This window comes from Haematobia irritans, chromosome 3, assembly GCF_050003625.1.
Source record: "Haematobia irritans isolate KBUSLIRL chromosome 3, ASM5000362v1, whole genome shotgun sequence".
Taxonomy (NCBI): Eukaryota; Metazoa; Arthropoda; class Insecta; order Diptera; family Muscidae; genus Haematobia; species Haematobia irritans.
Window position 1 is genome coordinate 68,466,562 of NC_134399.1, and position 12,830 is coordinate 68,479,391.

The window sequence follows — 12,830 nt, forward strand, 5'->3', positions numbered from 1 at the left end:
GGCGTTCCACATTCCAGTGAAACCACTTAGAGGAGCTTTGAAACTCTCAGAAATGTCACCAACATTACGGAGGTGGGATAATCCACCGCTGAAAAACTTTTTGGTGTTCGGTCGTAGCAGGAATCGAACCCACGACCTTGTATATGCAAGGCGGGCATGCTAACCATTGCACCACGGTGGCTCCCAAACATAATATGTTCCAACATATTAACATATATGTCCCAAACATGTTATGCTAGTTTATGAACATTATATGTTTGCATTTAAAAATATTATTTTAAAAAATTTGAATTCCAAACATATAACTTTTACACCCAAACATATGAAAAACGATCTTTTTCGTCCGTGTATACACTCATATGACCCCAGAATCCAGAGCGTTACTCTTATTTGCTTAAAGTTTTCCAGAAGAAGTGCAATTGATAGTGCCGACAAGTGCGCTAAATTTAATTGAAATCAGTTCAGATTTAGATATAGATCCCATATACATATATCTTTCGCCCTATTTACACTCATATGACCACGGAGCCAAAGTTTTACTCCGATTTACGCGAAATTTTGAACAGGAAGTAGAATAAACTTTCTATCTAGCACGCCAGATTTGGTAAAAATCAGAAAAATTCACATTTAAGCTGAGTACTATGTTCAGTTTTCAAGCTGAAAACCAGTTTGTTTTCACGGTTACTTTTTTTAATTGATTAATTTAGAAATATAAAATTATTTGCAATCAATTCCTTGGACTTTTACAATCCATTATTTGGCAAGACTTGATCAAAATATAATCGTCTTCATAAATATATTTGTACTTTTAATTTAGTGTGTTGGTGGAAAACCCGAACATAGTACTCACCTTTAAGGTGGGTATTAAGTTCGAGTTTAGCCGCTAAAATTGCTATTTTTTTCACGATTACTTTTCTTAATTAATCCACTTTAAGGAATACAAACTCTGTGAAAATTTGCTTTGGGCTATTCCCCATCAAGTTATAATAAAATTTGCTACAAAATTTGTATAATTGTATGACTTTTTTTTACTGATTTAGTTTTCACTTTAGCGATTTTAGCGGCTAAACTCGAACTTAATACCCACCTTTAGGTACAGCTTTCATATATTTCTTGCACTCGACGTGCACTTAATTGTACCCAGATGTCAGAGTCTTGCCTTTGCTTCAAATGTTGTACAAGGAGTACAACTGGTAGCATCGTCAAGTGTGCTAAATTTCATTGAAATCGTGTTAGTTTTAGACGCAGCTAACGTATATAGCCCCATTTGCACTCGTATGACCACATAGGTCAAAGTTTTACTACCATTTACGTGAAATCTTGCCTGGCGGTAGAATTAACATGGAAGGATTTGAGATGGTATCAATATCGTCCCCATCTCTTCACTCATACCTTCTTCAATCCTCTTGATATTTTTGACAGTCTGAGACAATTTCCTTCAATTCAAAAGGGTCTTTCATCGCTCCTATTACATGCATGCTGTTAAAAAAAATCACCCTTAACCAATTTTTTCGGATAACCGACAACTTGGTTCACAAGTTGGCTCATATGAAATACATTAAATTTTAAAATAAGCTGAGATTTGTTCCAATTGACCGGCAAAGCCATAACCGGCGAAATTAGCTCGGGGCCCACATTATCTCTAACGGCGACACTGGAGTTCTGGTGGCAAATCGAAATTTTTAGTCCAAGTTCATTTTTAAATATGTGTTGCATCCGCTCTCACACTGAAAAAAATATTGTCGTGAGGTCAAAGATTTCATGTCTTTAAAATACGAATACAAATTTTGCTTGGCATAGAAGACGCATTTTCCTAAAATAAAGTTATTTTCCTTGTCCAAAAGTCGATAAACTTTTCAATGAAGTCGTATTGTCCTTATAATTAAGTGATTTGACTTAAAAATGGGTATCTTAACATGAAAGAAAAAATTTATAGGCCAAGGTCAACTTGACTTTAATAATTCAGAAAAATTCTTTAAATTTAATGAAATTGTCTTTAAATTTGTTGTATTTTTGCATCTTGACTACAAAGCAATAAATCGTTCAAATATAGGACATGTTTTTCAAAACCTTATTTTAAAGAAGTTTTTTACTTCAAACATAGCATAATTTCTACTGGAAGTCGAGTCCTAATTTGGAAAATAAAGTTGCCGTTAACTCCTTTTTAAAGGACTTTGATAGCATATGAAGAAAAAAAGCTGAGAAAGCGAAAAATTAAAATTTGCTTCCTAGAAGCAAGTACACAAAACCTAAATTTAAAAGAGAATTGTGTCTTAAAAGTATCCTTACTTGTATTCTCCGCTTCTTTGGCTCGGAATCAATACCAATTTTTTTAAAGTAAAGACAAAATCTTTGAAACCGAGTATGCTTTTTTTTCAGTGCACCATATATTCAATTCACGAGCAAGTTTTCTATCCCTTTTCGGATAATTTCTATTCTTGTTACCGCTTTTGTCGACTGTTTGGGCGCGATGCAACACTGCCAGTACCACAGTAACGAACAATGTTAAGAGAAACAAAAGATTTATTCACATTTAAATTCTGGAGGGCTTTATCTTCATATCTTCAAAGTTTGTAAACAATAAAATGAACTGTCACTGGAAATCGGTCAGCTTTCAGTCGGCCGGCTTAGAAGTGATAACAACCTGAAGCTGGTACACATACATATATACATATCACCCGAATATCTTATTGAGACTCATAGAAATTGTTCATGTCTTCTTAGGAACAAAGTGCGTATTGAAATCGAGGCTCAGGGTAAAGATGTTAGGTTAGGTCAGAAGAGAACATCGTAAAGAGAAAGTTCAGAAAAGCGTATGCCTCATTCTACCGTTTCAGATCGAATCTATCTGACCTGTCTCATGATTTAACCTCTATGAATGCACCTTGCCTAACATAAATAAAAATCCTGAAGCTATCGTATAAACATCACTGTTGGAGCTTTTATTGTTGAAGTGTTTGAGATATTACTAGCAGAAAACTTCCTGGCGATCCGAAATAGAAACATTTTAGCGAAAGACGATAAAACACCTAAATGCTTCCAGGGATTCGACAGGTTTCATCTTCACTATCTAGATCCAATACTATAAAAGAGAGCATTTAGATCAGGCAGCATGCTAGGCATGTCTGAACAGGATGTTTGAGGACAATGTAGTTGAAGTGGTGAGATGCACAAGGCTTATCCTTTTCATGCAGTGCAACCACCGCCCATAGCACCGGAGGAAAGAGTCCTAGGATATTTTAGCCCAACTAAGATCAGATTGAACCGCCTCAATTCCTTCCAATCAGTGATTGAGTGACAGCGATGCGGACGTGTTTCTTATCTATAATTAAGGGACAATTGACACGTGTCACCTTTTCGTTTGTCCTGCCAAACCCTCCCGATTCATAACCAGATCAGAGTTTCACAATCTGGTCTTCTTCCAAATAGCATTATTTCTCTCTATATTTTCGTATTGCGTGCTGTGAGGCCTTCGGCCGGGGCTTAAAACTTCCACCTATGGACAGAGTCCAAATTTTGGGCTAAAACGATTTACACGAGATTCGTACTCAAGAACATATATTTAGTTTATTTTCTAAAAACGTCCATTAATTAGGAGTAATTTTCGCTTTTACAATTAGTATCTGTATTACTTCATTCTTTCCATCTAAATGTTTCCCAAGGTTTCAGGTTTCAGATGCCATCACATTGCCTGCAACACAATCTGCCTTTCTCCCACTTTGTAAAAGATAATACTAGCAGTTGTGAGTCTACCACTATTCCCCCTCTCTAGTGACGAAGGGTCTAGTCCTGCAATCCTTTTCTTCAGAAGATTGCTGCATATGGAGTAACTGAATTTTTTGGGCGCCTCACCAAATTGTCTGAATTTAAGTATGTTTTGTTTTATCTAAGGATTTATCCATTTGAGCCCATTCCTCAAGGCCGATGCATTACATTATACCTTGCTAGAATCAACATACTCAAATACTATATAAGATATTTCAAACGAAAGCAATTTGATGAGGTGTCAAACATGTTTCAAAAGCAAAATCTTATCTTTGTCTAGGAAAAATGGAACATTTTTGCCACAAAAATTTTGTTTTCTCGCGAAACATAAAATTATTGCAGAAACATGGTTGCGACCAGGGCTGTGGAGTCGAGCCAATTTTGCTCGACTCCGACTCCGACTCCAGCATTTTTCATCAGCTCGACTCCGACTCCGGAGTCGACTCCGGGTAATATAAATAAATCTCATTTTAATACCACTAATTTGCAGTTCTGTTGTGGGGGTACCGTAAGTGGATCGATATAAAGTATCGTATTTATTTATGTGTGCAAAAAAAACGGTCTTAATTTCACATTAGATGCCAATTAAACTCTATATTTCAAATTTAGGGCAATGTTTAATAAATAAAATAATGCTATAAATACCCATCATAATATGAGAAGATACCAACAGTATATGTTATGTATTTGTGGACCAAAATTATTGATACTATCTCAAATCCTTTAAATTTGTTGCGAGCTATATAAAGGTTTATATTCCCATATGCATGAATTTAAATCTGAATCGATTTAGACAAAATTGTATATACTTCTACAAAATCTATGTACTTTAAATTTAAATCTAACGTTATGGGACGTAACACAATTTTAACAAAAAATAAAAATGCAAGGAAAGTCTAAAGTCGGGCGGGCCGATTATAACATACTCTGCACAACTTTGTGTTTAGATCTACATTTTGATAAAATCTCACATCAGACTTCTACAAAATCTCGGCCAATATTTGGGAAATATTTATAGTTGTTTAGACAATTTCGCAAAAATGCATTTATGATTCATTCATTGAAAAAATTGAAAATTTGGGTCATTTCTACAAGTTTTCGACTTAGCAGTGAGTATCAGTGAGCATACAATTTTGGAAAAAAAATTTTAGTAAACAAAATTTTAGTAAATAAAATTTTGCAAAATTTTCTACAGAAACAAAATTTTGACTCAATTTTCTATAGAAATAAAATTTTGACTAAATTTTCTATAGAAAAAAATATTTCTATAGTAATAAAATTTTGAATAAATTTTTTATAGAAATAAAATTTTGACAAAATTTGCTATAGAAATAAAATTTTGACAAAACCTTTTATAAAAATAATATTTTGACAAAATTTTCTATAAAAAACAACTTTGAAAAAATGTTCTGTCAATATTCCACATATGTATATGGCCTTAAAATAAAATTAAAAAAAAAATAATTTCGGGCATTAAAATTGATCGATTCAGCCCATCTGCTAGTCTAACATTCTAGGAAACATCGAAAGATAGCCGTAATTGGAAGTTGATTTTCATTTAAAATCATGCTGTACATTGATCGAATGAATAACGCAATGGAAACTAATTTGCGTAAAAACTTGCTTAGTTACAAAAATGTGAAGTGTTTTAAAAAATTTGGTTTAGCCGGAGTCGGAATCGAGCAAATTTTTTACGACTCCGGCTCCGACTCCAGCAAAATCTTCAGACTCCGAATCCGACTCCGGCTCCACAGCCCTGGTTGCGACAAACGTGTTACATGTTTGCCATACAAAAATAAACTTTTTACTCTTGAAACATATTTGAGATGATCATACTTTGACAATCTATGTCACTTAAGTTCTACGAATAATAGTCAATTAATGATCACCCCAATAATGAAGACTACGTCAAGATCAGTGTGCAAAAAAACTGCGAACAAAACTGAGAGCATATTAAATGTTAGTATATGTGTATAGAAGGCATGTAAGATAGCCTCAAAAGTAATGACTTACCTTTACATGCGAACCCTTTTCTAAAATAATCCGTTTATCATTACTGGAACAAATAAATTAATTTTGAATAGACGACTTCACTATATCCTTTCTTTTATTCATTCAACAGTGTGGGTATTCCCGGTTTCACTTGGTAACGTTTAAAGCTTTCATTGTTGAAAAGGCTTCGTTACTCTTGCACTTATTTTTATTGTAATCAACCTTTCTCATATCATTTTTCTCATGTATATTATTTTTAATACTTTTATGGTTGCATTCTTCATTAAAATATTTTTCACATTTTTCTTTACACTTTTTCGCCGCTCATATTTTCTTTTTTATGGCTTAAATAATAGAAAAATTTTTTATCAATAAACGATTTTCCGTATAAATTTTCCGTTAATTTTTTTTGTTGGATTTTTCATTCCATATCCCGGCAAATGGCATTATACGAGTAACGCAAATTTAATTTATGATTTTAAAAAAGCGGATTTTTTTTTTAACATTTGGTAATTGTAAAGTTTTGGTGTTAGTGACAACGTTAACTAAAAATACCTATTGCATTTCTCTGTCGAAACTGATAGTTTCAAACATTTTAAAATCCTTCTTACACTCAAAAAAAATGAAACCTCTATTGCACTACAGCAAATGTAACTTTATTTTGGTTCATGGAATTGTTATGTTTGGAGAAGGGAGCCACCGTGGTGCAATGGTTAGCATGCCCGCCTTGCATACACAAGGTCGTGGGTTCGATTCCTGCTTCGACCAAACACCAAAAAGTTTTTCAGCGGTGGATTATCCCACCTCAATAATGCTGGTGACATTTCTGAGGGTTCTCAAAGCTTCTCTAAGTGGTTTCACTGCAATGTGGAACGCCGTTCGGACTCGGCTATAAAAAGGAGGTCCCTTGTCATTGAGCTTAACATGGAATCGGGCAGCACTCAGTGATAAGAGAGAAGTTCACCGATGTGGTATCACAATGGACTGAATAGTCTAAGCGAGCCTGATACATCGGGCTGCCACCTAACCTAACCTAAACTAACCTATGTTTTGAGAAAATGTCCTTTACTCTAATTATTTTTTGAGTATGTTAGTTAAATGAACTAGAAAACGGAAAAAAATTACATATACTCAAATGAAGCATAAAGATTTACTAAATTCGTGCTTCTCAACAAATATTCATTATTTCCTTAAATTAGTAAATTTTACTATAAATGCGATCACCTTGAACTTCGTATGGAACTAAAGACTCTTGCAAATTTTGGTCCTTCAAACTACAAAATTTTCTTAAACAAGTGAAAAAAAATAATTATATCTAATAAATTTTCTGGAATTTGTCGAAAAATTTTTACTTACTTTTTAAGATATCAGCGCGATGTCAATATTTTCAATACTGCTTACACAGAAAAAAATAGCACCAAAATATTTCCAATTAAAAAGTTAATTGAAGTTGACAATTTTTTCAATTAATAAATTAATTGATACAATTAACTTTTTAATCATGATAGAAACATTAAGTAAATTAAGTCAATGATTGAACATTTTAAAATTTTTAATTAAAAAATTAATTGATACAATTAACTTTTTAATCAAATTCGGAAGACTAATTCAGTTAGAAACAAGTAAGGAAAGTCTAAAGTCGGGCGGGGCCGACTATATTATACCCTGCACCACTTTATATATATATATATAAATTTTCGATACCATATCACATCTGTCAAATGTGTTGGGTGCTATATATAAAGGTTTGTCCCAAATACATACATTTAAATATCACTCGATTTGGACAGAATTTGATAGACTTCTACAAAATCTATAGACTCAAAATTTAAGTCGGCTAATGCACTAGGGTGGAACACAATGTTAGTAAAAAAATATGGGAAACATTTAAATCTGAAGCAATCTTAAGGAAACTTCGCAAAAGTTTATTTATGATTTATCGCTCGATATATATGTATTAGAAGTTTAAGAAAATTAGAGTCATTTTTTCAACTATTCGACTAAGCAGTGGCGATTTTACAAGGAAAATGTTGCTATTTTGACCATTTTTGTCGAAATCAGAAAAACATATAAACATATAGAAAAACAATTTGGCACGTATAGCAATAATGCTAATTCTACTCCCTGTGCAAAATTTCAACTAAATCGGAGCAAAAAATTAGCCTCTGTGGTCATATGAGTGTAAATCGGGCGAAAGCTATATATGGGAGCTATATCTAAATCTGAACCGATTTCCACCAAATTTGACACGCATAGCTATAATGCTAATTCTACTCCCTGTGCAAAATTTCAACTAAATCGGAGCAAAAAATTGACCTCTGTGAACAAAGGAGTGTAAATCGGGCAAAAGCTATATATGGGAGCTATATCTAAATCTGAACCGATTTGGATGATATTTTGCAAGTTTTTCGAGACTCATAAAATATTGGGATGTACGGAATTTGAGGAAGATCGGTTGATATACACGCCAATTATGACCAGATCGGTGAAAAATATATATGGCAGCTATATCTAAATCTGAACCGATTTTTTCCAAAATCAATAGGGATCGTCTTTGAGCCGAAACAGGACCCCATACCAAATTTTAGGACAAACGGACTAAAACTGCGAGCTGTACTTTGCACACAAAAATACATCAACAGACAGGCAGACAGACGGACAGACAGACAGACAGACGGACATCGCTAAGTCGACTCAGAATTTAATTCTAAGACGATCGGTATACTAAACGATGACTTTTCCTTCTTGGCGTTACATACAAATGCACAAACTTATTATACCCTGTACCACAGTAGTGGTGAAGGGTATAAAAAGTGCTGATTTTTTTAAAATTTTTAATTAAAAATGTATTTCAAACAATCATTTGTTAATCCAAATAAAAACTCTAAGCCAATTCAGAAAGTAATTAAAAATAGTTACCTTGTTTAATTAATAAATTAATTGAGTTTTGCAATCAACATCAATTAAATTTTTAATTGAATCAATTAAAAAATTAATTGAAATTTGCTACAAAAAATCAATTAATTTTTTAATCAAGAATTTTTTCTATACCCAATTAAAACTGTGATTGATACTATCATTTTCGTGATTGACGACATTTCAATTAAAAAATTAATTGGATCAATTAATTTGGTGATTGAATCAGAAAAAATTTTTTTGTGTGTAGTTAATATTTTCTAAAGATAATCTAAATTTTCTAAAATTAACCAAAACTTTTTCCTTCTTTGATAAATTATTCTATTTTCACGACAAAATTTGAATCTTCATTGAAACCAACGTAGAATTGTGCGTACGAAAGAATCTCCATTCGGCCCTTAATGTGATTCCACAAGTGGTTAAGTGATCCTTAAAATAACGGCTTAAAGGTGCACCCAGAGAAGGAATATGATCTCCCCAAACATGTTTCGCCAACATATTATGATTGCTGAAATCAGTTACATAATTTTGGAGAACATAACATGGTTGCGATAACATGTTCCCCGTGAAAAAGTAACTAGTGCTCTTGAAACATATTTGGGGTGATCATATTGCTTTTCTGCGTGTGGGTACAAAGTTCGAGTTTAGCCGCTAAAATCATAAATAAATCTGCAAAAACAGAACAAAAGTTGTGTCTTCGTGCTGCAAATGTTTATTTTCTGTAAAATGAATTATTAAAGAAAATTGACGACAAAAAATGGTTATATTAAAGCAATAATGCCAACTTAATACCGGCCTTTAACTAAAACTATTGGAGCTGCATCTAAATGTTCAATGAGATTTGTTCTTGTGCACAAAAACTCTCCCTTCACTAAATGTCATCTGTATCTTGTGAGCAACCAACATATTTAACATTAATATAATTTATCATTGTCACAACTATATTTTTGTCTGTTCAATTTCAGCCGATCCATTTCAAACTCGGTGCCCGGATTTAATTTATTTTCTTTTTAATTTTCTTTCCAAGAGTTTACCATATTTCGTAAGCTTGTGTCTTGTAATGTTGCTTTGTTTGATACCGAAGAAATAATTGAAAATATTGCTATACGAAAGGATTTATTATGCCTTTTTTGCCGGTTGAATTTATTATTTATAATTGTTGTAATTCATTTTTCCAATTCACATGTAGACAAACAGCCGTTTAAATCGATTATGTGTCTCGTCTGTTTATTTTCTCATTATTCGCTTATTATTTATTTCTTGTTTTTCCATTTTATTTTGCAAAACACAAAATCAAAACAAAAGGTAATTCATGCAAATTGTATTTCTTAATATAAACAAAATAACAAAAAAATCTATTTCAATGTCGTCACAATACTATGCCGCCACAACTGCTCTCAGCTGAATAACACACAAAGGGGGCAACACTCTCTCGCGCTCTTCCTTCACATATGCACTCACACATATACCCCGGCTTTCCAATGTTATTTTGCATCCATCAAAGTAATTGAGTGTATTCTGCATTATTACCACATGCTGTGTGAGTGAGAGACACTGAGAACGAGAGAGACATAGAGCACATGTAGAAATGCTCACTCACATTACTCATTGATGGGATATCTTGTAGATACTTTACAGATTCCGAACAGCCAAAAACAAACTACATGAAAAAATTCATAGATACACATACACAAAATATCGACAATGGAAAAAATTGTTTATAATGGGAAAAAATAATGCCAAAAAATAAATAAAAGACGCGAAAAAATCATTAATATATATTGGGCTATAACAGCGTATAACGAGAATTAAACAAATTCGTATAAATTGCCTTGAATATGGAATGAAAAGAAAAACCCAAAGAAAATTTCATCATAAAAAACCTCATTAAAAACTGGGCGCGTTTATGGTTTTTTTTTGGGCTCCCCTGGCTGCTACAACTATTGATGACAAGCAGTTTTAAGTTTTTATTTGTATTTATTTTTTAACACAATTTTATTTAAATATTTTTTGCATTTTTTGTTGTTAAAATTTTTCTTCTCACACATTCACAAAGACTACCTTGTCTTCTGACACCCCTCTCCTATCCATAATTACATGGCGTACAATTTTTACATTTTCTTTTTTTTTTCAACCGCAAGGGGGCAATACAACGCGTTTTTACCGTCGCCTCGAGGTTTTCTTTATAATATTTTCTTCTTCTTTTGACTTTTGTTATACTGGCACATGTTTTATTATGATTTTTTCATTAACAATTTTCCACTTTTGCATTATTAGTTGTTAATCATATTTGTTATCTTCTCTATTTATATTTATTTTGCATTTAAGTTTGGTGGTTCTTCGAATTGTTGTCCACCAAACCACACACACGCACACCGTGAGAAACACACACGATTACACACACCATCAATCGAATGTGTGGTGAGTGCTGCTAGTCTTTGGCTCAATATAATTTTTATGCGAAATTCCAACCGGGAACACAAGGTATCTATAAGATTTTCGGCACAATACTGGATTCCAATTTACATGAATTGGGAGTCGAAACTGGTACTAGTGCTGCTGCTGCAGATGACTGTTTGCCGCTAGCTGAAATGACTTCGCTGAAAAACATAATGAACTGTTGTTGTTGGTGTCGTCGTATCGGCCTCCTCTTCTTCTTGGTGTGTTTATTTACTTTGTTTTTTGTAACAATGAGTGTCTTTGGCAATTTGGCTCTCTCGCTCTCATTCGTTCATTCTATGGTTCTCTTCTGCACAACACTCTCCCTTTTAGTTTTATTCTCTGTTGTCGTATGCCAGTATTTGGTGTATTTTTTTTTGTTTAGAATGGGGACGGTACTTTAGACATGGGGATTTATTGAATATTTTTCAAATACTCTGTCAGCATTAACTATTAATTAATTATTAACAAAAGTATTAATAAAATAACTATGGTAATGCGGAAATTAAAAAATATATAGCGAATGTAAATTTGACCCAGTTGAATCTTAAAGGCTATAGTTGGTTTGTTTCGTGCAATTTCGATCCTTAGATACTTTTTTTTCGAAATTTTACACAATTCAATGAAATCTTCTCTATTGCAAATATAACTCAAAAACATCAATTAAAGTGGATATAAAATCCAACGGCTATACAAATAAAATCAACGTAAACTATGCCGAAGAAAATCATCATAGAATTCCCAACCATAGTAAGAATTCCAATCGGAACTTGTAATATGCAAAATGTGAAGACGAGCGATTCAGATATTTGCCTTCGTTAACTGATGCTAAATTTGACTTATTTTTGTTGCAAATATATAATTATTTTGTGGTAGTTTATAAAAAATATCGAAAGCCCAATGAAATAGTCCTTTCCATCTGCGTAAATCTTTGTACATTAAGAAGATAATTTGGCGCCAACGGTATTTTTCAGTACTTTTAGTTCATTTTTCTTCTACAAGAACGTTTCATTAGCATACAAATCATTAAATTTTCCTTCTGTATTCTTTATTAACATTTTGCTAAATGGAAGTATGGATGATTCCATGGCATTTCCGAACACCCAGAAAAAAGTGAACCCGCCATGAAAGAAAATGTAGTTTTTTATAAATATTTTCTTTATTAAGAAATTCATATAAGTCTACATAAAATATTAAATTGCCTCAGCAGCGAAATTACTTTATAGAAGCTATTTGGCAACTAATTAAATTCATATCTAAGTTTCCACGTCCTTCAACAAAAATGTCTTTAGATTAATCTTAAAAGTTGATAAACATTGGACACTTTTCAACCCTAGGATAGACTACTTGGTCTAGCCAGACCAAATTTGACTTTGAGCGCTTAGTGATCGAAAGCGTATCGCCTACCCTAGGGTTAAATGAGGTGGCAAAAGGTTATACTCTGTAGGTCCGGCAAAACTAAAGCGCTGCTTTGTCAATTCTAGTCTACATCGAACTACAGTTAGGTCCATCGACTTTATATTAGAAAATTGCAACATGATACAAATAAATTAATAATTTTTGCCAAATTTATAATAATATTTTTTTTTGTTGTTTAATAAAATTTTATATTTTGGAGGAAAATTTGCAATTAAAAATTGTTAAAATTTCTTTAGCACTATATGAAGTTGTACACAGACACAGATTAAGTAAAATGTACTCATTTCAGAATCTGATGA

At 32.8% G+C, this 12,830-nt stretch overlaps 1 protein-coding gene across 1 annotated transcript in view; it reads right to left on the reverse strand.

The window, feature by feature from the left end:
- Positions 1-11,237, reverse strand: part of LOC142230966 (uncharacterized) — a 53,547-nt gene extending 42,310 nt beyond the window's left edge. The window contains exons 1-2 of the mRNA XM_075301584.1: positions 10,557-11,237; positions 5,779-6,101 (exon numbers count right to left, since the gene is read on the reverse strand). The gene's annotated coding sequence lies outside the window, so the exon portion shown is untranslated. The remainder of the gene's footprint in view (positions 1-5,778; positions 6,102-10,556) is intronic.
- Between the last annotated feature and the right edge of the window lie 1,593 nt (positions 11,238-12,830).